Source organism: Myotis myotis, unplaced genomic scaffold (genome assembly GCF_014108235.1).
Source record: "Myotis myotis isolate mMyoMyo1 unplaced genomic scaffold, mMyoMyo1.p scaffold_m19_p_11, whole genome shotgun sequence".
NCBI lineage: Eukaryota > Metazoa > Chordata > Mammalia > Chiroptera > Vespertilionidae > Myotis > Myotis myotis.
Genome location: NW_023416315.1, coordinates 75,974,996 through 76,001,605, shown reverse-complemented (window position 1 = coordinate 76,001,605; position 26,610 = coordinate 75,974,996). Strand labels below are relative to the sequence as shown.

General features: G+C 42.1%; 1 protein-coding gene and 1 pseudogene across 1 annotated transcript in view; both read left to right on the top strand.

Annotated features, from left to right (window-relative positions):
• The first annotated feature begins 2,136 nt into the window (after window positions 1-2,136).
• The window catches only part of FOXP2 (forkhead box P2), a 691,137-nt gene continuing 666,663 nt past the window's right edge, over window positions 2,137-26,610 (top strand). Inside the window, exon 1 of the mRNA XM_036328924.1 lies at window positions 2,137-2,505. The gene's annotated coding sequence lies outside the window, so the exon portion shown is untranslated. The remainder of the gene's footprint in view (window positions 2,506-26,610) is intronic.
• On the top strand, window positions 22,032-22,874 carry LOC118665813 (annotated as a pseudogene).

The window sequence follows — 26,610 nt, the reverse complement described above, 5'->3', positions numbered from 1 at the left end:
TCTTTTCCCAAATAGTTGCAGGTCCGTTCAGAGGCTGCTTTTCATGGAGGTTTGCCGGCGGAGCGGACGCGCGACTTGCTCAACGTAAAATTGTCTGCGCCTTTTCAGTGGGGCCACTGGAGTCTGGCCGTTTCTAAGTTGAAAGGCTGCTTCCTCCTGTCTCCCCGCTCCCATCTTTTTATTTTAAAAAATATTCGGATTATTTGTCTACTCTTCAGCCTGCATTTCGAAAAAGACAGTTTTATGAAAGCAGAGCCACCCGTGGGCAGAGCGCTTCGGGACCGCCTGGAGTTTAGACCCAGGAGGCACCGCAACCCCAGCGCCCGGCTCGCCCTCCTCCCGCCCGGGCAGGGGCCTCTCCTCTCCGCCCCGGCCTCGCGCCTTAGGGACTTCATTGGTTTCGCTACTGAACTTGAGGTTGTGTTTACAGATGTGGCTGCCAGAGCTGCTTCCTCCGCAGGAGCACTGCGGGCTCCGAAAGGAAGAGTGGGCACCGTGTGTGTGTGTGTGTGTGTGTGTGTGTGTGTGGAGAGAGAGAGAGAGAGAGAGAGAGAGAGAGAGAGAGAGAGAGAGAGAGAGAGAGAGAGAGAGCTTGCGCCCGCCCTTTAGAAAAAGGGCGCGCTGCTCTTTGAGGAAAAGAAAGACTCAAAGGCAGACGTCTGTGCAGCTCGCGGGGCTCCCCGCCCCCCCCCCCCGGGCCCCCCACCGCACACACACCCTGCGGCCTGCGGAGATGTTCAAGTTGCCGGGGATGAAGTGCGGGGCCAGGTTCCTTTGCTCGCAACAGCCTCGCTGGGCGCAGCTGTTCGGAAAGTTTCCGCGCCTTTCCGGTCGCTCTGCTGCCCGACGACCCGCGAGCAGAGCCCGGCTCGGGCTGCGGCGCTCGGGGAAGGGAACGCGCGGGGAAGGGTCCCGCCACCCGCGGGCGGGGAGCGGCTGGTGGGAGGCAGCGGGGGAGGAACCGCCTGCCGCGAGCCCGGGTGGGAAAAGGGCTGCGGAGCACCCCCCCCCATCGGGTCACGCGCCCCTTTGGGCCATGTCACCCCCTGGGTCCCGCGTGGGTCCCGCTGGCAGACTCGGGGTCCCAGGTGCTGGAGGCTGGGTCCATTCATTCCCCACCCGGCGCCTTGGCTTTGAAGCGAGCGCAGGGCAGGCTCTGGAAGTTCCTTCTTTACTTTCCTTCCGGTTGCTTGTGCTCCCCTCAGTCACTGATGGGACTCATCTCCAAAGCCTGGGACCCTAAAAGTCACAGCTCAGCGACCACTTTTCAAGCTCCGCCCCCAAGCCGGTGACACGGGATCATAACCAAGCGAACTCCTGGGCCCAAATGAGACAGGCGTCTGGACCCCAGTGAAGAGGGAAAGGACCCTGGGCCCCTCTGCACCCCAGGCCGCAGAGGCGGAGACCGGGAGAGAAGACCAATGGGCGTTTTAACGCGTGCTGGGCTCTCCCTCTCTAACTCCCAAGCACTTTAACTCCCGGCCACCGAGGGCTTTGGATCCCTTCCAGTTTTTCTGCACTTCACGCGGAATCCCCAGTTTCATTTGCCAGCAGCTCTGTCTGCTGAGAGGACGCACTTTGGGGACTGCCAAGAAGCAGCAGACACAACTCGGCTGTGCCAATACAGCAGACGGTTTTGTTCTCTCCTTCCTCCCCACCCCCTTCCCGGACTGCCTTCTGGGCCTGGAGGGAGGAGGCAGAGCGGGATTGAGGAGAGGGTGGGGGTGGCGCAGAACAAACAAGTTCTCCAGCTAGTTGCTTACATAGCAGGTGGACCTGACGTCAGCCAGGAGGCTCCACGGCGACTTGCAACACTATTTCGCCGCGTTTCCCTTCCATTAAAGAAGTTGTGGGACGGGGGGAAGGAGTGGAGGGAGGCGGCAGGCTTGCTAACCGGCCCGCTCCAAACCACTTTGTGGATCAACAACAACAACAACAACGCAAAGTAAAACACAAGCAAACAAGTGGTCCCGCGGCACTTGATGACCCTGTAAGGCGTCCCTTCCCCCACCCGGTCTGTCCCAGGACAGGCGGCCCCCGCACAGTGTGTGTACAGTTTGCATTGCCAACAACACGGATGCGCGCGCCCGGCAGCGCGCGCGCGCGCACACACACACATACACACACACACGCACACGAGACACACACATACACACACACACACACAGATCCGGGTGGGGGGAGCGGCAGCGCCAGACAGCGCGAGCCTCTGAGAAAGCGCGAGACACGCGGGCGCGTGCTGCTCCGCCGCGGTCCCCACGGCCCCAGCTGGAGCCGGGAGCCACCCTCCGCCCGCAGGCGAGCGCCGGTCCGGTTATTTAAGCGGCGGCCGCGTCCGCCCGCGGCGGCTGCTCTGCTCCCCCGCCTCCCCACGCCTGGGTGCGCTCCCGACACGCGGCCGCGGCGGCGGCGACCCGCGCGCGCGTGTTTTGTTTGGGAGCTTTAGCCTCCGGGCCCGCCGCGGGTGCCACCTCACTGGACGCCGCCCAGGCGTCCCCGATCCCGGTAAGTTTCTTCACCTCAACTCCGGCGCGCCGCGCCCCGCACCCCACCCCGTCCCGGCCTCCTCCCCGCCCGGCCCGGCTGCGACTCAGCGCCGCGCTCCCCGCGCCGGGGCCAGGGGCGCAAACTTTCGCCCCAGCCTCCACGCGCGGCGGGCAGGGCGGGTGGGACTTGCGTCAAACGCGGGCTGGGCGCCTGGGTCGCCGTCCGAACTTAGTATTCCCACTTGTTATTCTTTTGCATTTTACGATGTGATCCGGGAAGGGGGAGTCGAGAGAGGGGAGATTGCTGTTGGCTCGCGGGTGCTTTTTCGTTTTGAATATGCAAAAGGTTGCGTGGTCGGGAGAGGCCCGCGGCTGGAGGAAATTGTATGTTGAAATACCAGATGTGTGTTTGTTTACTCTTTTATTTTTATTATTGTTTTCTCCTCCTCCCCCTCCTCCTCCTCCCCACCCCTTCTCCCCCGAGGAGAAACACCAGTAAAAACATCTGCGGGCTGGAGGCACACACTTTATGCTCCCACTGCTGACCTCTATTTACTCGATGGGCAAGTGCGCGCTTCTTCTGGTCCCGAAGTTGGACACTCACTTCAGCGAACATTTCTAAAGTTCTTCTCTGGGAGCCGGCGGCGGAGAGGGGCACTCCTGCTTCTGGAGTGAAGCAACGCGGGTCCCTAGTGATGCCTGGGACAGCTGGGCATTTCCGCGGCAGCCCCCATCGCGCTCTCGCCCCCATCCCTGGCTAGCACGACCCGGTCCACCTGTGTCTGCCCCGGCCTCACTTGTACTCCGTTGCGGAAAGTTCCCCGCGCGCTGGGTGGGCTCTGGGTGCAACCTCTCCTGCGGGCTCTTCTGGGAGGGACGGTGGGAGGGGCGCAGGCACCTTTGCGAGCGAGGGAAGGCTTCTGGGTCGGCTCGCGTGGAAGTTCGCGGAGGCCAGGGACGAGCGGACGGCAGGCGGGCGCGCGGGGTGGACGCTGACCCGGGTGGAGCGCGCCCCCGACGCCCCTCGGGGATCGCAGCGCAGCGCGTGCGGGGGCCGCGCGGGTGGGACCCTGGAGGAGGCTGCGCGCTTCGGTGCGTCTCCCGCGCGCGGCTCCCCGCTCGCCGGCCCGAGTGAGTGGACGCTGGCCGCCGTGGGTGTCTGCGCTCGGCTGGTGCAGGGAGGAAAAGTTGTCCTGTATCCTCAGACTCGGAGAGCTCTTTGGTAAGTCTCCCGGGACACTTGGTGACACTGGTTGGGAGGGAAGGAAACGGCCAGCACGTGAGAATTGGGGGCACCTGAGACTGGAACCAGTGTGCCTTGTGCTTAGGGACAAGTTAAAAGAGGCCGAACTGGACCCTTCTGGGGAGGCTCTTCAAACTCCAGAATCCCCTAAGGAACTAGACCCATCTTTCTACTTGTTTATTCAGCTTTTTAATCATCTGATTTAAAGCACTTAATGGACAGCTGCTCCTGTAATGGTCCTGTGGCCCCCGCCTCATTTCTCTCACCGCGTGCAGAAATCCAGGCAGTTTCTGGATCTTGAGGATGATGCCTCAAGTACTGTTTGCTTGCAGGTGAGCAGGCAAGTGCTCGGAACCGCTGGCGGGAGGAAGGGTGTGAAGGACCAGTGGAAGTGTGTGCGGTGGGTACACACACAGTCATCAGGAATTCAGAAATGCTTGAAGAGCTACCTCCCCAAAGTGCCCTGAGTCTATTTGGAAGAATAATTAAGCAATAGCAGATAAGCCCAGGGAGAAAGTGATGCCCTGGTGTCAAGTAGCTGGAGTGGACGTTTTCCAACTGGAAGTGTTTAAAGAGATTAACTTTTAGAAAGCAAAAGTTTGCCCGGAAGGCACATCTTTGCAAGCTCTTCTAACTCAAATAGCTCAACTAGTTTTGTTAGGCATCGGTGGAGACAGGAGGGGTTGTTTAATAGCAAGTCTATGTGAGAGGTCAGAATTGAAGTGAAGATGAGCTTTCAGATATTTTCATCTTCAATTTTGCATTGTGGCGTACCCTGGGAAATGTTTTATGTCAAGGGGCCTGTTTATCTTTTCTGTCAACATGAGTTATGGATAAGTATGTTCTCAGTTTATTGGAATTTTAAAATGCAGTGTTTATTTAATGCCGCTACACAATTAATTTACAATTTTGATTTATTTGTATATATATTAATGAAGTGGATATGAAGTTATACACACTATGGTCATTAGGATCCTAAAATTTCATTTCAGCTTTCGAGCTTTTAGAAGTTCTTTCCTTCCTTGCTTATTTCCTTCCTTTCATTTTCATTACTTAATTAGATTCATGTTCAGTAGTCACTTACTTTAATATTTCCTTAAGAAATCCACGATTTCACTGTAATCTGAAAATAAGTGAAGTAAATTCTTAATTGTGACTAAGTTAGTAACTTTTAAAGAGGAATATAGAAACCTGATGATAAATCCCTATAGATGAGAGAGGACAGATACTCAATTTAAAAGGAGCATCTTAATATTTATTTTTTAGTACAATAATTTTAGGGAATAATTTCATACATGCAATTTAAATATGAGTACAATAAATGCTTTTAAAATACACAAATTATTAAAATGTTACCATTAGATTAGAATGGGCACTAGAATAATCAAAGGAAAATATACACAAATAATTATGAACTATGTAAACTGTTTTTCAAAATTCCCCAACTTACATTTTGGGATTCAGAATGATAGAAATTATAGAGCTGAAAATTGGTTTTTATATGGAAATTGGTTCTAGAAAGGAAAGAGACCTTTGATTGCATTTTATGAAATGATTCAATGGTTGTATCTGAGTAAATAGTCATTGGAGGGTTGTTTTTTATTTTATTTCACTCATAATAGTGCAGTGGTTTTGCTTTAAAAAATCTCATAATATTCTAGAAACCTAAAATAGAGGGAGATTGTATGTGACACACCATAAAAATGGGGGGGGGGGAGGTAATCATTAAATTTACAGATAACCTATATTGAGAAACTATTCATTTTGTACAAACAAGAATTCAGAAATACAAAATAACTCTTTGCAGAGCTATAGTACTTTTCATAAAGTAATAGACTTACATTTTATGAAAAGTATATTTGAATATATGAAAATAACTTTATGGCTTGATTGAGACTCAGGGAGGCATATAATAGTATAATGAATGTACTAGTAGACAGACAAATGTACCAGATTTTTTTATTTTGGGAGAGAATATGAGGGGTACAGAACTTAATTATATAATATCAATATTATTTGTGATATTTTAAAGGACTTACAGCTGACTCTGTCTTATTACCCTTGTCTATTTTTGTGTTGACAGTCAATTCAGCTATTAGTTCCAGTATTGGTACAAAACTGAATGATGGGTGTGATCATGTGTTTGCTGCCTCTCTGAATTAAAACCAGAAAGAGGCAGTTGACTTAGTGGCTTATCATTAAGAAGTTGTCTGGACATGACTGTTGCTAGACAAAATTTTAAATTACTCAGCAAGAGTATCAATTTCATTACAATTACTGAATACTAACTATTGGTACACTCAAACTTTTTTTTAAACTTTGTTATAAATAGTAGTATTCTTAATAGTAAATGACTGGATCCAAAATGTTCTAACCAGGCCCCATATTTATACTGCTTTTTAATAAAAGAAAGCCTATTTCTTAAACTAGGCCGGAGATTTGCATAGATTTTGAAAGGAACCGCATCTGTATAGTCCTTAATGTATAGAGTTCTATCAAACTTGAGCAAATTCAACCCATAAAGATTGTTGTTTTTATTCTTAAGGCTTCTGAAAAAGTAATCCAAGTGTTTGAAACTTTTTTAAAGCATTTCAAGGTCTGCAGACAATCTAGTTTCATATGCTGTAATTTACTTTAGTTCTGTTTCTTCTTTAGAGGACATAAAAATTGTCTTAGGGCCACCTATTTATCATTTAATACACTTGTACTCCAGCCATATGAGTTCCATAGTCTTTATCAAATAAAACAGTTTAAGTGTTTTGGTCTTTTTTCCATGAAGCTTAGGTCATTATCAGTGCTTTCTTATGGAGTTGTTCCAAACTTTTAACTTCATTTGGTTTTTTTTGAACCTTCAAGTGGAACCCATAGTTGTTGTATGTTTTTTAACACCTTAACTAAGGATAATTAGGAGACTTTTCTAAAAATACCATTACTTTCTTTTTTTTTTTTTTTTTTTTTTGCCCAGCATTGATTATAGTAGAATGCTCTTCCCATAAAGTAATTTTTCTTGTAGGTATTCTTACCTATTAAAATAGATATTTACAGTTTCTTCTTTACTTATGCCTTGTTATTACCTCTGATGTGTTTTTGCGTATACTCTTTTGTTATGCCCAGTGTATTTATCCATCACCCTTCCCCAAATTTTCCAGACAAATTTAAAAAGAGAGTAACTTGGTGAAATATAAATAAATGACTAAGAGGTTAATGTTAGCATATAGAAATTCTGGAGAGAGGTCTTTAGAGAATATTTAGATTTATTATATTCCAAAACTATTATATTAAATTGAAAAAGTAAATTCATATATGTGGGGACTTTTTTTTAGTAGTAGCATTCACTAAAACTATTTTTTTCTCTAAAAAGCTGCTTTGCTAATTTGCTATATCCTCAAATGTAGTATTATTAAGTAATGTCCTAATTATTTTTAGGGATGTAATCTCAATTTTATAACTGGAGTAACTAGGAATTTGGGCCTAGCTATACAAATTTTTACTGAGTCATCAAATTAACAGAGTATATCTATGCTCTAAAATAAGGTATATTGGCATCACCACCATTTCATTTTAAAAATAAAATTATATTTTAATGATTTGGAGCTTACGATTCACTTTTAATTCTAATATTTTTTCATTTGTAATTGTGAACTTCACCTTCTCTAAATTGACTTGTATTTGTTTATTATTCCAAGTTGCTTCCCATGAACATTTCGAATTCTAAAATTCCCTCAATTTATATAATTTTATCTAAATTTTTATTTAAAATGCATTTTCTCCAAGATTTATCTATTGGGGCCCAGGTTCAACCTTTTGAATTACTGATCTTTGAAATATGTGTTCTTTTGCCTATACTGTACTGATTGAATTTAACTTTCCAATTAGTTGTACAGTTCTCTCTTCCTGCATCCAACAAGGATCTCTAGAACATACCTTTCCATTATATTGATAAGTATGTCATAAGGAGCTGATGTCTTAATTCCTTTCTACTGTGCCAAATTATTTTCATTAACAAGAGCGAAAAAAATTAAATGTTGAAAAAGCACATTACTGTGAAGCATATGAATCCCTAGGGGTTCCCAAACTCTCAGCATTTTTAGTTTATTAATGCTCTTCAATTTCTTTCAATTTTTACCTTGGAAGGCTTAAAATATACTTTATGGAAGATAATGTTGATGTAAAATTTATTTAAGTTTTAGTGTTTCTTTTGAAAGATCTTCCTAATATAAGTCTAAATGAGTCTACTATGAGGATGTCATTTTCTTTAATAGGTGACGAAATTAACTTTGAATTCCTCAAATAAAAGATGCTATGAGAAAGAGCATACATTTTTTTTCTGGTGTTCACTTATTTCTTTCCTTATCAACTTTTATGATGACATTTTCTGTGAAAGTTATTTTTTTGTATCATTTTAATTTGGTACTCGTTTAGTATACTTACACAACCACAGCCATCATTTTGCAACTTTTTCTCAATTTAAGAAGAAACCAATTTTCTAACAAATGTGCTTTGGGGGTTAAAAAGTCAGTGATAGACATATTTCGGAGAAGGCATTTATGAAATTTTTCACTGGCAGATAGTAAAGAGAAACTTATAGTATACTAATCCAAATATCTTAACAGCTTAACATATGCACTGTCATAAAATCATCTCATTTTTTAAAAAAAGATCCCCAACATCCTTAGGAACTATTCCTCACCATTGCTTCGCCCAAATTTATGTTCCAGGAACTGGTTGATCTATATCTGTATTCCTGAAGCAAACTCTTCACTTCCTTTTTGTCTTTAATATTTTCCTCTCTCAGCCTGCCTCTAGTTTATCTAGATGGCACCCCAAAATCTTGTTTTGTACATCTCGCTAGTACAACTACTGTTACCAGTCTAAGCAGATTGACCTTCATCTCCTATCTGAATTGCTGCAATAGCTGCTTAGTTGATGCCCCTTCTTTCTCAAGGCACCACAGTTTATTTTTCACACAGCAGTGAGCTTTTAAAAATAGGTCTGATTATGTCATTCTTTTGTATAAGCCTTCCTGTAGCTTATTATGTCTCTCAGAATGAGAGACAAAGATTTTACATAAGTCCATATTATCCCAGCTACCTATCTGACATTATTTCCTAACATTTTGCTCTTATTCAGTCAGCCCTAGACACACTGGCTTTCTTAGTATTCCTCAAAATAGAATAAGATGATTTCTACCTCGGAATTATGCTCTCTGTCTGGAATGCTTTACTCTCAAGTAGCTTCACTAACTTCTGGTCGCTACTCAAATATATCTTTATTACAGAAATCTTCTCCGATGGTCTTATATAAAATAAGAAATCCTCATTGATCATGTTCTATCATCTTTACCATTCATTATTCTTCTCCATAACACTATCATCAACTGGCATTTAAAATTTTGTTTATAGCCCTAGCCAGTTTGGCTCAGTGGATAGTGTGTCGGTCCATGGATTGAAGGGTCCAGGGTGTGAGTCCAGTCAATAGCACAGTACCTCTGTTGCAGGCTCGACCCCGAACCCTATGCGGAAGGCAACCAATAGATGTATCTCTCTCACTTCTATGTTCCTCTCTCTGTCTCTCCCCTTCCTTCCATTCTCTCTGGAAATCAATGGAAAAATATCCTTGGGTGAGGATTAACAACAACAACAACAAAATTATTTATCATTTCTGCCCCCAATGAGTCAGAGATTTTGTTTTAAATGTCCTAATCCACGGCTTAGAACATTACCTCAAACTTGGTAGGAGCTCTAAAACTAAATATTGAATGAAGGAATAAATGACTTTTTGGAGGCCCAAGAAGTTACTTCTGTGTGCATCATTGTCTCACTTGTTTTTCATGTAATTGAAATAAGTTTTCACCTAACTTTTTCTTTCTAGACTTACTTCATACCATTTCACACTTGGGCTATTAGGTTTTTACTATAAGTTTACTATTATATTGGCCAAGACATGGTTCTTATCTCAGGTGGGTATACTTCAAATTCAACTTTCTGTATCTATTTTATTCTTTTAAAAAAAATATTGTTGAAAGTATTTCATATGTTCCCTTTTTCCCCCATTGATCTCTCCCAGCCCGACCTCACCCCCCACCCCAGGCCTTCACCACCCTATTGTCTGTGTCCATGGGTTAAGCATATCTTATGCATAGCATAAGTAGTGTACAGAGATGTTTCTAATGGCTACACTATGACTACAACGTGGGCATAGCAAGTATTTCTAGGATTGTCTTTGGGTAAAGATGGAGGGAGGTGGGTCAAGCCAAGGTATCTTCTGAAAAACTTTAGATTTATATGGCTTTACTTCTTGACATTCACACACAGCATAAGTATACAACTTGTTGTTTTTCTTAATCTTCCAATATTCATCCTTAGATAGAGCATATCGAAGATTTATGATTTGATGAAAAGTCCATTTCTCCAAATTTAAAATCCCACTCTTTAGCTTGCTCAAATTGCTTTTGGACAACTACAACTAAAGGTGTGAGTAAGTGATATAACTACCCATATAACACCACACAAATATCGATAACCTATAATAAAAAAAGCATAATATGCTAATTAAACCAGACAGCCGAACCACCTTCCAGATGTCATTCTGGATGTCCTTCCAGATGAAGCCACGTCAGGTGGGGGCTGAGGCAGAGGCGGTTAGGGACAATCAGGCAGGCAGGTGAGCAGTTAGGGGTGATCAGGCAGGCAGGCAAGTGGTTAGGGGCAATGAGGCAGGCAGGTGAGCAGTTAGGGGCAATCAGGCAGGCAGGCAGAGGCAGTTGGGGGCCGTTGGGCAAGCAGGCGAGCAGTTAGGGGTGATCAGGCAGGCAGGCGAGTGGTTATGGCCATCAGGCAGGCAGGCGAGTGGTTAGGAGGCAGGGTTCCTCTCCATGCATGAATTTCGTGCATGGGGCCTCTAGTGTCTTATAAACCTAACACCCTATAGCTCTCCTTCTTACATATTATATCTTTATTTTAATTGTGCACTAACTTGCTCAGCAATTTTATTCTAAATATCATGAAAACAGTTAAAAGAATATATAATTGTTTCTATTGATAATGAGGAGGAGGTCTCTCTTCTTTGCCCATTTCTTCTCATTTTTCTCTTTTCCTTTTCTGTCCTCCAGACAGAATTATGAGATCTTTCAAAATAATTCTGGTATCTTATTAAACCACCAGTGACTATCTGGTCCTTGGAAAATTCTAAAGCAAGACAAAGTGGGGTTTTAATACATAAGTACCCCTCTTTTCTCATTTTAACTATTACTAAGTCATACCTCTGCTCCTCCACTCCTGCTCCATAGCTACCCAGTGCCCTCCATGTTGCCATCTGGCTATTCCAAGTCCCAGTATATCCTGCTTTCCTGGTTCTGAGTAGGTACATTTGTATTAAAGGACTTCTCTGATGATAATAACACATATCAGAGTATGAGTGACAATAAAATTTTCTGAAAAATATAATAATTATTGTCCCAGATAGTAAAATACCCAGCTTGGCTTACTACACAGAGCCCCATGTTAAGTGCCAGGAGACCTGCATTCTGATACTTGGTCTGTCTATAACTATTGTGTGATATTGAGCAGGTCATTTCCTCCAAATTTAAAAAGAACCTGGATTTATTTTTAGGTTACTTTCAACTAAAACATTTTATGTGAAGTGCCTGGATTCAAATTTGAAGCTATGAACATGTTCTCGCCATAGTACCATATCAGCAAGCATACTATATAAGGGTGAAAGGGAGAAAAATATACATCCTAAAATAAAAATTAAAACCAACCAAAATGATCACAAATAATTTTGCATATGAAGCTCACAGGAGCTCAGTTAAAATTTAAAAGTTGTGGGGTTCGTTGTTTGTTTTAGTTTTCTTAGCCTACTAGGTATTCTCACAACACACCCCTCTTTCTCAGTCAGGAATGGACCCTCATCTTATTTAAACAGAATGCTGAAACAAGAAGAGGGTAAGGTAGAGTGCATGAAGATTTGATCATGTTAGGGTTCAGAAAAATCAATAACCACCCAAAATTCTCTTCCCTGAGGTGCATATATTAACATTCCATAAGTATTAATTTCTCCACAATTTTGCCTGTGTTCTATGCTCATTCATATATGTAGTGATGATGCCACCAATCCAGAAATAAAATGTGGAGTTGAGTAAGCTGTTTGGTAAACTTTTATTTATTTATTTATTTATTTGTTTGTTTTTTTGTTTATAATTAAATTTATTGGGGTGACATTGGTCAACATGATCACATAGGTTTCAGGTGTGGGATTCTGTGTTACAAAGTCTGTATATCCCACTGTGTGTCCACTACTCAAAGTCAGATCTTCTCCTGCCACCATCAACCTCCATCCCCTTCCCTCTGGCAACCACCACATTGTTGTTTGTTTTCACGAGTTTCAGTTTTATATCCCACATATGAGTGAAATCATAAGGTTCTTAGCTTTATCTGACTGACTGATTTCACTTGGCATCATATTCTCAAGGTCCATCCATGTTGTTGCAAGTGGCAATATTTCATCCTTTCTTATGGCTGAGTAGTATTCCACTGTGTATATGTACCACATCTTCTTTATCCAATCACCAATTGCAGGTCACTTTAGTTGTTTCCATGTCTTAGCCACCGAGAATAATGCTGCAATGAACGTAGGTGCATATAACTTTGAGAATACATGATTTCGATTTTTTCAGATATATATCGAGGAGAGGAATTGCTGGGTCGTGTGATAGGTCTACTCTTAATTTTTTTTAGCAATTGCCAGATTGCTTTCCACAGTGGTTGTACCAGTTTACATTCCCAGCAGTGAATGAGGGTTCCCTTTTTTACCACAACCTCTCCAACACTTGTCATTGCTTGTCTTGTTGATAACAGCCACTCCAACAGGTGTGAGGTGATATCTCATTGGAGTTTTGATTTGCATTTCCCTCATTGCCAGTGAGGTTGAACATCTTTTCATGTATCTATTGGCTGTTCACATGTTTTCTTGAGAGAGATCAGGTCCTCTGCCCACTTTTTGAGTGGGTTGTCTGGTGTTGAGTTTTGTGAGTTCTTTATATATTTTGGAGATTATATTAAAAAACTCAGAAGAAACCACTGTTAGAGCTACTGTTTGCACATATCATCTCCCATCTGGTTGGCTGCCTCTTTGTTTTGTTTACTTTTTTTTTTTTTTCTGTGCAGAAGCTTTTTAGTTTGATATAGTCCCATTCATTATTTTTGCCTTTACTTCCCTTACCTTTGGGGTCAAGTCATAACACTTTTATTTTCTTTATTGATTAAGGTATTACATATGTGTCCTTATCCTCCCATTTAAAATTAGACATAAAGCTCCCCTCTTTATGGACTTTACATACAGAGACAACCATTTTCAGAACCTACATAACATATTGGCCCAGACTATTCAGTGTGCATTAGAAATAAATACAATTCCCAACTATAGGAGTACTGCATATCTTTGCTCTAGTTTATACAGCGCACCACTTAGAAAGTTTTGCCCCAAATCTCTTGAGACATCTTTCTTCTCCTGGGAACTGCCAAAGTGTTTTTAGAGCCTCATCTAACTCATTCCTTCACTCCTTTGCTGCCCCATCCAACAATCATGACATGCATACGTCATGCCAGTGTTCATACCTCATGAAGTGTGCTGTCCCATGCAAAGTAAGGTCTCCTTTCTCAGCCTGTGACAGCCAGCCCACTATGCAGACAAACAAGGCAGCAATGACGGTTTCTTCTCAGATCATAAGGGACTATAAATTGTGATGGTTTTTAGCAGTGATGTGAGCTTGCCAACATTCATACTTCAGTACCTTTTATGTTGTTATATGTTATAGAGAATGTATGTTGTAGAGAATAAATTTCATCTGACAGCCTGACTTCGTATTGTCCCAAATATAAAAATTTTAAATTTATATGTTCTTGATCTATTTGTATTTCTATACTTCCAGAGAAGTATACATTTATGTTGCTCTCTTATCACTTCGAATTATTTGCTGTTGTAATTTTCAGTAATGCCAAACTATCCCTAGCCCTGCATGTCTATTGCTCAAACTATTACACAAATGAAAGGCAATGTAATTTGTGATTTCTAATTGGTGTTTGGTTTTATATCTCTGTTCTGTTTGATATCCCTCTAATTGTGTCCTGAAAATATTTCGTTTCCACTGGACTGAAATAATACCAGATACTAAAGTTCAACTATTTACGTGCTCTATTACTATATTACTCATGTTGCCATATTAACCCATTGTGCGCCATCAGCGTCTGTAGACGCTTTCCCACATGCCACCTGCATCTACAAAAAAAATGTTTTCTCTAAGTTGCAGCCCTGACCAAATTTAAAATCATTTTTTGTGAGAATTTTCAGCTGAAAATATTCAAGAACACTCGAGTTGTGAGTAACATATTTATTTGTATAATATTAATTGCAAATTGATTTTTAAAATTAAATTCAAAATATTGTGGCGTGTGGGGATGGTTACTGTTTTGGATGCGTGGCAGTTAACTGGTTAAAGGAACATCATTATATTAAATTTTGTTTTTATTTTAAGAGACAACTTGTTTTTCAGATTGTATAAGAAAATTCTAAGTGCAAATGTACAATAATAGAGAATATATGGTAACCTATGAATACATAAACAAAGATATTTAATGTTTATTATTACTGGAATTACATTTTTATGAGAAGATGTCTATGGCTTATTTACTACCCATTGCAAGCTTGTACCGTTAAGCAATATCCACTTTATCTTTCCAGCCCATCCCCTGGTGACCACAATTTTACTCTCTTTTTACAAGTTTGAGTTTATTTTACTTTATATATAAGTGATATCAAAGACCACTTGTCTCTCTCTCTAACTTGGCTCACTTAGCAAAATGTGCTCAGTGTCCATCTATGCTGTCCATCAGTAGCAGGGTAGCCTCCTTTCTCAGGGCTGAATACCGTTCTATTGTGTACACATAGACCGTATTCAAGTCTGTGTTATAAATAGAATCTTACAGTATTTAGCCTTTGGAATCAGTCATCTTTCATTTAGCACCTGCATTTGAGATACCTCTATATTGTTTGATGATCATTTTTGCCTTTTCAAGAATGTAGTTGCTTGTTCCTATCATAATTTCTTAGGAGTAGAGAATTCTCTCATTTTTTCATCCAAATAAATTTATGTATGTATATATATAGCCTTAAATTTTATTTTGGTTTATAAATTGACTTGGCTTATAAACAAGAGACCTTACTGGATAATCATTTCTAGGGTTTATTTTTGGGATCTTTACCATAGTTTCTACCCTCCTTCCTACTTTCATTGTCTCTCTCTTGCTCTGGCACTTGCTTTTCTTATTCTCACAGGTCTATGTCGTTTCACTTTGACCGATTGAAAGCTGTAAGACTCATGCAGCTAGCCAAGTTTTAAAGACGAAAGCAGCTCATTCTCAGGTGTTTATAATAATGTTCATTTCTTTATTCACTTACTTGTTCATTCCTTAATCATTGATCATTCACCCGTTCCGTAAATGGCAAAAGAAGGATGAAGAATCCAAGAACCCTAGAATTCAAAGGAACCTTTGAGATCATAAAGCTAACTTTCCAATCTCCCTTCTGAGCAGATGGGAGGCGGGGCTAGGGGTTATCCTGGAGCCTCTGTCAAGTTGCCTAGGGGCTGCATTGTATGGAAAAAGGGAGTTAGCTGAAAGGTAAATAAAAAAGTCAAAAGGGCTGCTTAGAACAAAGTATCAGTTTGAAGGGGCTAGCTAGGCTGAAATGGAACAAAAACCAGGGAAGCAAGACAGGAGTGAAAATGAACAAGAGGCCTGGAGAAATTTCCTATTATTTTGGCTTTTTTTTTTTTTTTTTTTTTTTTTTTTCAGACAAGCAGTGAGCGGTTTAAGGAGATCTGAATGTGAAGGAGGCAATCCCCGTTTGCCATAATCCTGGCTTGTGATGTTCAACATTTAAAAAAATTTAATTGACAAAAAGTTCTTTCTTAACATTGAATTGGAATCTATTAATGAGTCATTATTCCTCGCTCCACTTTTTGGATTTGCACAGAATATTTTACATAGGTAACTTTTCAAATAAATCTTTCCTTTCTCGGGTTAAAAAAGTCACATTTCTTCAGTTATACCTTATATACTATTTGCATTTATTTTACCCTTTACAGTTCTGATCACTCCTCTAGGAATGCTTCTGTTGGCCAAAGTTCCCTTTAAAATGGATCCAGAGCTAAATCAACCATCCATGATTGTGGCCTGACCAACAAAGAACATATTGGAAATTTATCTCCTTTTTTCTCTAACCTAATAGCGCATTCATTTTTTAAATCATGTTACATTGTTACTAGAATTGTAATTCATTTTATATAACTTGGAATTAATATACAATTTGAATAGTTTCTTTTTAAGAGGATTGTATGTCTGTTAAATTTTTATTTGTTTATATAGTTTAGGTTATGCAGCATGTCAAGATCTTTTAAAAATCCTGATTCTGTTATCTATGTTAAAAATTATGTCATCCACCCGGCTATGTGGCTCAGTGGTTGAGCGTTGACCTATGAACCAGAAGGTCAGGGTTCAATTCCTGGTCAGGGCACATGCTTGGGTTTCGGGCTCAATCCCCAGTAGGGGGTGTGCAGGAGGCAACCAGTCAATGATTCTCTCTCATCATTGATGTTTTTGTCTCTCTCTTCCTTCCTGAGATCAATAAAAGTATTTTTAAAAAATTATAATTTTGAGTAATGCATTTTTATAGCTCTATTCAATGATTTATGAAAAACTTTGAGCAAAACACAGTTAAGATTAGAGCTTTTTCTAAACGTAGTGAGCATGGATGCTCTGACTTGTCATTCATACTTTGATGTGATTGTATACTTACCTACATACATTTGAAATTAATCACCATTAGCATTATAATAATGGCTAACATTCATTAAACTGTTTCAGCACTTTCCTAAGCAATTTATGTGCATTAATTTAATTTGTATAATACCTTTGTAAGGAGGTACCGTTATTTCCCCATTTTATGAATGGCAGGTTATCAAGGCCTGTGAAGGGTCTGAGATTTTATCCTATTTGCACGCTAGTAAATTACTCTTGGCCAGTGATTGTTTTGTGGATGCTTATAATAGAAGACACAAGACTTCTGGGTCAGAAGCAAGGGGACATTATTACTCCTGTTACAGCACGCAGCGTGAGCTTCAGGTTTGTTTTGGCTCCTGTTCTTCAGGCTCCACAGACGCTTTGCAGAGTGGCTCGATGCCATACTCTCAGTGAGTTGTCTCACAGATGAGGAACCCTAAGTTTAGGAACCCCAGTCTTTTATAATGAGCTGAAAGCAAACCTTTCCTTTGTTCTGGAGGGAGAACTCATCTCTGCCTTCAAAGGCTTGATGCTATAAAAACATCCATGAAAAGATAGTCCAGAATAAAAGTTACCAGAGTCTCTACTCACAACACATTCAGAAACTCAAGAGACCCATGGAATTTGCCTCTTGTTCCAGATGTTAAAAAATGTCCCCAAAGTTACACAAATAGTAAGTGGACTTACTCCAGGTTGGCCATGAGAGACTTTCTTGCTTCAGATATCATGCAGCTAATGCATTTCTGTGATCCACTCATTTAGTAACATGTAAGAAAAGGAAACAAGGTTTGGTGCGGCTTATTTTTTCTTTTTAAATCTTTATAACTGAGAGTTTACATATGTCCCCCTTTTGCCTCCATTGACCCCCTTCTAGCCCGCCCCCTTAGTATGGCTTATTTTGAACAAATCTATGTTTATTATGGCAGGTTTTAAAAATAGATTAGTGCTCACAAACCACGTTTAGTAACCTGTTCTAGAATTTTGCTGAGGAATAGTGTCAAGATCACTGATCTTCATTTTTCAGAGTCATTTTAGCTTACAAAAATAAGGCAGAGAGGCATTTGCCTCTCGTATGTATTAAGCCTGCTCTCCTGCTGTTTATATGTCTTCCAAGGTTGTCATCTGTGGTTCTGTTATGATATTTACAAGCTGCTTTTCAAAAAAAAAAAATGCCTTGAAGTAGTAGTTCATTGGGCCTGCATACCTGAACTTTTTAAAAGTGACTCATTGTCCTTAGCTCTGATTTTCTTATTAATCCTATATGATTTCCATTTTAGTTTAACACTTTCCTTTTTGGTGGAGGACTTCTAGGATCAAAGAAGTCTGTCTTCATCTTAATATCTGATAATAAAGTAGTAGTCCCCTCATCTGTAGTTGCTCTTCCTATGGTTTCATTCACCTGTGGCCAATTGAGTTTTGAAGATATGAATTGGAAAATGCCAGAAATAAACAATTTATACGCTTTAAGTTGTGTGTTGTTCTAAATAGCATGATGGAATCTCATGCCACCCTGCTCCATCCCACCCAGAATGTGAATAATCCCTTTGTCCAGCATATCCAGGCTGTATAACCCGCTGCCCCTTCGTAGCCATCTCCATTATCAGATCCATTGTTTGGTATCATGATGCTTGTGTTCAAGTAACTCTTACTTTATTTAACAGTGGTTCCAAAGCCATTTGTATATGCCAAAGAGAATCCATAAAGAGCTTTTTTAAAAGTGAAAAGATATGTAAGAAATGAACAACAATAACAATAACAAAATAGATAGGGTTTGGTACTATTCATGGTTTTAAGGCATCTACTGGTTGTCCTGGAATGTATCCCCCATGGATAAAGGGGAGCTACTGTTTAATATTGTCACCAAGCAGCAGACTCATGTATTCTTTAATATTTTTCCCATAACTAAACAAGATCTTGACGTGTTCTTAGATTTTGTGGGTTTTTTTTTTTTTTTTGGGGGGGGGGGTTTGTTCAGCCATTTTGAACAATTATTAAAACTTTGAGTCATGTTTCTGTACTTTTCCTGGCATGCAATCTCTCTTCTGAGGCTGAATAACCCCAGTGTAACTGTGTTTTTAGATATTTTGTAACTTTTTCTTTGTTAGTATCTTTAGAGACTGGGGTGTTCATAATTTCACTTCCAGTAATTCATAATTTTAACAGAAAATATACTTATCTCAAGCCACTTTTTTATTTTAGAGTTGATGCCAAGAAGCCATCATATATAGTAAGAATTGGCAAATGTTCTCTGTAAATGCTAGATAGTAAATATAGGTATTTTGGGGCCAGAGATCTCTGTCACAACTATGCTATCTATCTATATATATATATATCCTATCTAATAATAGAGAAACATGGTAATTAACTGTAACTTTGCTACCCTTCCCATTGGCTAATCAGTGAGATATGCTTGCTTGCTCCAGTGATGGAGGAAGCCAAGGTTCCCCGCCTTCCGCTGCTGGCCTCTGAGCTTGCACTCTAAGCAACTATATTGCAATTATAGAACCTAAACAAACCCCAGAAACCTGCTTTCAGCCTTCAGAGCTGGAGTGAGCAGGACTGCAACAGTGTTACAATTATAGAACCCAAACAAACCCAGATACCTGCTTTCAGCAGTTGAGGTCTCAGAGCTGGAGCCAAGCCTCAGAGCTAAAGCCGGCTCTCAGCTCCAGTGACGGCCATAGAAGGTAAATAAATCCCAGAATAAAAAAAAAAAGAAAAAAAGGAGATGTTGGGAGCTTCAGTCACCCGCCAACCTGAAAACGGCCCTCAGCCCCTCACCCAGACTGGCCAGGCACCCCAGTGGGGACCCCCACCCTGAAGGGGGTGTGACCAGCTGCAAACAGCCATCATCCCCTCACCCAGGCTGGCCAGGCACCCCAGTGGGGACGCCCACCCTGAAGGGGGTGTGACAAGCTGCAAACAGCCATCATCCCCTCATCCAGGCTGGCCAGGCACCCAAGCGGGACCCCCACCCTGATCCGGGACACCCTTCAGGGCAAACCAGCTGGCCCCCACCCATGCACCAGGCCTCTATCCTAAATAGTAAAAGGGTAATACGCAAACTGACCCTAACAGCAGAAAGACTGGGAATTACTGGTCACTATGACACACTGACACACACAGGGGGCAGACACTCAATGCAGGATCTGTCCTCTGGTGGTCAGGGCGCTCTCACATGGGAGGAGCTTTGCTCAACCACAAGCCAGGCTGATGGCTGCCAGTACAGCGGTGGTGGTGGGAGCCTCTCCTGCCTCCTCAGCAGCGCAAAGGATGTCCAACTGCAGTTTAGGCCTGCTCCCTGCTGGCAAGTGGACATCCCCCGAGGGTTGCCAGGCTGCCAGAGGGAGGGATGTCTGATTGCCATCTTAGGCCCAATCCCCTGGGGAGCGGGCCTAAGCCAGCAGGTGGTCATCCCCGGAGGGGCCTCAGACTGCAAGAGGGCACAGGCCGGACTGAGGGTCCTTCACCCCCTCCCTCCCTCCTGAGTGCACAAATTTTTGTGCACCAGGCCTCTAGTTATATATATATATATATATATATATATATATATATATATATATATATATATGTAGTTATATATATATAAATATATACACACACACACACACACACACCCCAAGCAACTGTTACGGTGGAATGACCAGAATGACCGAAATGACTGGTCGCTATGATGTGCACTGACCACAGGGGGCAGCTTCTGCATTGAGCATCTGCCCCTGGTGGTCAGTGCACTCCCACAGTGGGAGCACCACTCAGCCAGAAGCCAGGCTCATGGCGCCTGCCTCCAGCAGGCACAATCTCCAGTGAACAGACTGCAGTCCCGATCCCCAGGTGGTAGGGGTGTAGCCGAAATGACCATGGATCAGCCACCGCTGGCCCCTGGAACTCTCCTTTAGGACCCTGCGGCTGCACCCACCCCTTGCCTATTGCCCTCTGGGCCTCCGGATGCGGGCTCAGATAAAACCCACTGAGGTGCCTCACGCACGTACTGCCTGGGCCCGCCCTCCCCCCCCCCCCCCGCCCCCATCTCGAGAGTGAGCGCTGGTGAAGTCCACCCCGTGACCCACACCTAGCTGCAGGTGAGCCCTTTGCGCTTCGACCTACCACCGGCCCCGGCCCCATCTCCCGGAAAGGTCCACATCCTGGCACCAAATATCCGCTCCTGGATCCCTGCAGAGCACTGGTCAGCTCTGGTGGTGGAGGGGCACCAGCAGGTGCTGGACTGACATGTTCCTTTCGGGTAGCCCACACTTGGGCCGGGAGTTGCATGGAAAAATCACCCCCTATACCCTGCAGGTTCAATCTACTGTGAACTGATGCAGTGAGGAATGTTCGGCCTGGGATTACACCAGCTCCCTGGACTCCCCGTGGGCATCAGGGCCACTTTCCACCCCTTAGCTATCGCCCTGTTCCTTTGGATGCAGAACTGAAATACTAAGAACGCATCTTCCGGGTAACCACGATCCTCTCCCTCCTTCCTCCCTACCACCCCAGCTGCCACTTCCAAGCCAGTCAGGTCCCCACCTCAGGCGAGAGTCCCGGAAAAAGTGAGAAAATCCCAATCTGAGGAGCGGGTCTCCCACGCCTGACCGCGGCCGAGCCCATCCTGCCCTTCCTGGGCCTGGCCGGCATCTGGGCTCCTACGTTCCCTGGGGCTCCTGGGAGGCTCCCACGGATGGACCCCCCACAGTGCAGCACCAGAGGACGCCCACAGCTCAGCCAGAAGTTGCCGGGAGGCACATACCCCGTAAGCCTAAAGGTGCAATCTCCGGGGAATGGACGAGGCACGGACACTTGGAGAAACTGTGATGAGCCTGATATCACCACCTGGCTCCTGGCTGGAACTCTGCCTTGGGCATCGAGGTCAAATCTCATCCCTTACCGATTGCCCCGGAGCTACAGAGGAAGGCAGCAATATAAAAGTGGCTACAAGGTGGTGACTGACAATCAGGGTAAAAGAAGCCGCAGAGAGGAGGACAGACTCCCCACAGACTTCCAGGCAGCTCACAGGGATGTGGAAACTCCCCCGGCTCGCGGCCGCTGGCTCCCGATTTCCTTTCAATGTGCATGAATGTATGCATCGGACCACTACTTATACTAGTAAAAGCAGCTGCGGACAATACATAAATGAATTAATCTGGCCTTGTCTCGGTAAGGTTTATGTATGAACTCAAGTTGAATTTTATATAATTTATATATATATATATATATATATATATATATATATATCACAAAATAGTTTTCTTTTGATCTTTATTCAGCCATTTAAAACTGTAAAAAAAAACATTCTTACCTTACAGATCATCCGAAATTAGGCAGTTAACCACTTTTAGCCCATGGAGACACACACACATACACACACACACACACAGTTATTCATATAAATATAGACAGATATTTTTATCTCCATTACTAAAGTGCCTGCCATGTTTTTTCACTCGCTTGGAATATGAGCTTAAAATGGACATGGAGCATCACCAGGACACCACGCAGGCTGCGGGCACGGGGAAGATCTGGACTTCATAGCACATCTTTGACCACCCATGGGAAACTGTTACAACAGCTGCAATGCAGAAATACTCAAACCCTATGAACCCAAGCGCGGTTGGAGTTGATGTGTTGGACAGACATATAGATCCTGGATAGCTGCACAGCCATAGATTTCTCAGCACAGAGTGGGGTCTGCCTTTCATTGTGAAATTTCTTTAAAAAAAAAAATGTTTTTGTTGATTTTAGAGAAAGAGGAAGGGAGAAGGATAGAGCGATAGAAAGATTTATGAGAGAGAAACATCTATTGGCTTCCTCCTGCATGCCCCCTACTGTGGATCAAGCCACAACCCTGGGCATGTGCCCTTACTGGGAATCAAACCGGTGACCCCCTGTTTCATGGGTCGATGCTTAACCACTGAGCAACATCAGCCGGGCGTGAAATCTCTTACTGATGTAGCAGGAACCAAAACATATGTGCAAGAATATTCTATTATTGATCCTGCAGAGAAAATAGTGGAACTTAAATCCACTAATATTTCATTTACGAATATGGTTTCAGTAGATGGGAGACTTATATAAAAACCACATGCCCAGGACCCAGTAAAAGCTGTTTTGACTCACGAGGCCATAATCATGGTGTCAGGAGTCAGTCTCTGTAGTCATCTCAATGGACTGATGGCAAGTATGATATCTTCAAATGCTAATAAAGGCCAAGAAACAATGGAATGGGTAATGCTGAGGCTAAGAATTGACAGCTCCGGCAAGAGGGAGCATAATGACACAATGGCAGCAGCAGCATTTGTAGAGAAATGATAAAAGTTGGTCCACAACACCCAGTCCTCTAGATCTCTACTAGCGGGCATTATATTTACTTATTATTTAAAAATACAACTATATTTTAGGTAGGATATTTTTAATAAGCTGAAGAGAGGCTACGTGACTCGCTTAAAACAAAGAGGTGCAGGGTTGCTAAATAAAGGGGATCACCTGACATTTTTAAAAATCAACATGAACTTCTAGGAATTGTGTGACAGAATCTTTCATGAAGTTCTTCCCATTTCACTGATATTAGGTCCAAAGTAGTAATTCTCCTTACTGCTTTTTAAACCTTCAGAGAAATGATATTATTAGTAAGACAATAATGTATTAGATGCTCAACTTTTGTGATTATTTGTATTACAATATAAGTCTGGATAATAAAGTGCAATGACCAGCTGAGTCAGCAGAGGTCTAGGTAGTGAACTGAGAACAACATTCACTTCCTTTTCTGGGAGGTCAGGCCAAAACTAAAATGTCAGGAAGTTCCCCAAACAGGTAGAACAGTCCTGTTTCAGCATCACAACTAGCAAATTTAAGCATGAGACAAAGTTTTGGTACAACCCAGAGCTTTTAATACTCTTTCATATGTGAGGATATGGGTGGACCAGAGTCCTAGGTACAATTAGATGAGTTAATTATCGGGCTGGAATTGACAACTTGAAAGCTGATCACATCAGGGCTATTTAACTAGGTTTACTTCCATACTTATGGTGGCCCTTTAGCTAAGTTTTATTGTTTATATGTTCTGGTATTTCTTCATATATATATATATATAAATTTCATTTATTTTATTTTTTGTTAAAAATAGGATATTTTTAACAAAAATATAGTTTTTCTATTGACTTTTTAGAGAAGAAGGAGGTGTGTGTGGGAGAGAAAGAGAGAGAAAGATCGATGTGGGAGAGATGTTGGTTGCCTCCTGCACTGGCCTCCATTGGGGCTGGTGATCAAACCTGCAACTGAGGTACATGCCCTTGGCTGGGAATCAAACCCTAGACATGTTGGTGCAAGGGCTTATGCTCTGACCACTAAGCATACTGGCCAGGGCTTTTTATATTTTTTAATTAACTAAACCAACTTTCAGAGTCTATTTCAGGGAATGTTTCTGTTATTCATTTATATAACCATAGATTATATAATCTCAGCTGGGAGAGATGGGAGAATGGAAGAAAAAAACTGAGAAGAATGATGTTCATACCTGTGCAGCTTATAATAGCTAATATTTGGAAACAGCCCAAGTGCCCATCAGCAGTGGATAAAAAAGCTGTGGTACATTTACAAAATGGAATACTACTCAGTTGTAAAAAAGAAGGAACTATTACCATTTGCAACAGCATGGATGAACCTGGAGAGGATTATGCTAAGTGAACCAAGCCAGTCAGAGAAAGGTAAGTATCACATGATCTCACTCATATGTTGAATCTAATAAACAAAATAAACTGATGAACAAAATAGATCCAGAGATACAGAAGCATGAAACAGACTGTGGAATCTCAGGGAAGGTGGGGGTGGGTGGGTGGGTTGGTGGGAAGAGATCAACCAATGAACTTGTATGCCTATATATATAGCTCATGGCACAGACAATTGTGTGGTGAATGTCTGGGCGGGCAGGTGTGGGATGGAGGGGTCAATGGGGAAAACAACAAAGGAGACATCTATAATACTTTCAGCAATAAAGATGAATTTAAAAGGAGAAGAATGAGGAATAGTAAAATTCTTTTTCTTGATGTTCTTTCTTTCTTGCTATGGGCAGATCCAATACTTAGCTAGATGTAAACTATTTGACTCTTTTTATTCTTTAGAATACACATCTCTTTTGGAAGAAGGCTTGATTCACAGATAATATTTGCTGCTTTATCATATGAAAGAGTTGTAAATGGAACAACATCAGGTGTTTTTTTTTTCCTTAGAATTAAACTTTTCTTCTTTTTTACTGTTTAACTTATTGAAGAGGCAATATGTGGTGCTTGATTCCCAACTAATCTATAATTCCCATTCCCTCCATCCTCCTCCTCTGAACTCATCTTGAATTTTTATCTTATTATTTTACAGCTCAGAAAACATACTTCTATCATATGATATTGAATTCCTTTTTGAAAGAACTTAGTTCAGAATTATACCTCTGAATCTTAAAGGTACCTTTAAAAATCCTTATTGATGAGAGTATTCCTCCATTACCCTGTCCACCCAATTCCCATTCCACCCCAGTCTTCACCACTCTATCGTCTGTGTCCATATAGGCATATACGATCTTTGATTAACATCTTCCCCTCACCCCAACCCTGTTCTCCCCTTTCCCTCTGAAATTCATTAGTTTGTTCCATGTTTCCATGCCTCTGATTCTATTTTATTCACTAGCTTATTTTGTTCATTTATTTTGATTTATAGCTTCAGTTGTTGATAGATATGTATTTATTGCCATTCTATTATTCATATTTTTCTTTTTTCTTCTTCTTCTTCCTCTTCTTAAAGGATACCCTTCAACATTTCATGTAATACTGGTTTGGTGGTGATGAAATCCTTTTGCCTTTTCTTGTCTGTGAAGCTCTTTATCTGACCTTCAATTCCAAATGAAGGCTTTGCTGAGTAGAGCAATCTTGGTTGTATGTCCTTGCTATTCATCACTTTGAATATTTCTTGCCACTCCCTGCTAGCCTGCAAAATTTCTGTTGAGAAATCAGGTGACAATCATATGTCCCTTGTAGGTACCTAACTGCTTTCCTCTTGCTGCTTTTAAGCTTCTCTCTTTGTTTTTAACCCTTGGCATTTTAATTATTCTGTGTCTTGGTGTGGGCCTCTTTGGGGTCCTCTTGTTTGTGACTCTGTACTTCCTGGACTTGTACATCTATTTCTTTCACCAGATAGGGGAAGTTTTCTGTCATTTTTTTCAAATAGGTTTTTAATATCTTGCTCTCTCTCTTCTACTTCTGGCACCCTCATAAATGAGAATGTTGGTATGCTTGAAGTTGTCCCAGAGGCTCTTTACCCTATCTTCATATTTTTGGATTTTTTTTCTTTTTGCTCTTCTGATTGGATGTTTTTTGCTTCCTCATATTCAAAATCATTGATTTTATTCTCAGAATCCTCTACTCTACTGCTGAGTCCCTTTAAATCAGTGGTTGCCAACCAGTAGTCTGAGGACCACTGGTGGTTTGTGAGATCCAAAAGGTTGGAGACTGTTGCTTTAAATTATTTTTTATTTCAGTAGTGTATGCTTAATTTCTGACTTGTCTTTTTCCATGTCTTTGACTTTTTCACTAAGATTCTTGAAAATCTCACAAAGTCCCTTGAAGCTCTCCTTAAGATCCTTGAGTAACCATATAACCATGGTTTTGAACTCTATTTCCAGTAGTTTACTTGCTTTCAATTCTTTCATTTGTGACATGTTTCTTTGTCTCCACATTTTGGCTGCTTGCCTGTGTTTGTTTCTGTGTATTAGGAAGAGCTGTTATGTCTCCTGAAATTGGTAGAGTGGCTTTGTATAGTAGGGCCCACTGCTCAGCCTCCCTAGTTACCTGAGCTGGGGAGTCTAGGTGTGCCCCTGTGTGGGCTGTGTGTCTTGTATTTGAGGTTTGATTGCATCACTGGGAGAAGTTGAACTCCAGGCCAATTGACTGTGAGGACCAGCTGCAGCTACAGTGTGAGAGCTACTGTGCAGGAGACACCCGTATGGAGAAGGACTTCAGTAGGACTTTGGTGCTCACCGAGGTTGCCCCTTGAATGTGTTACT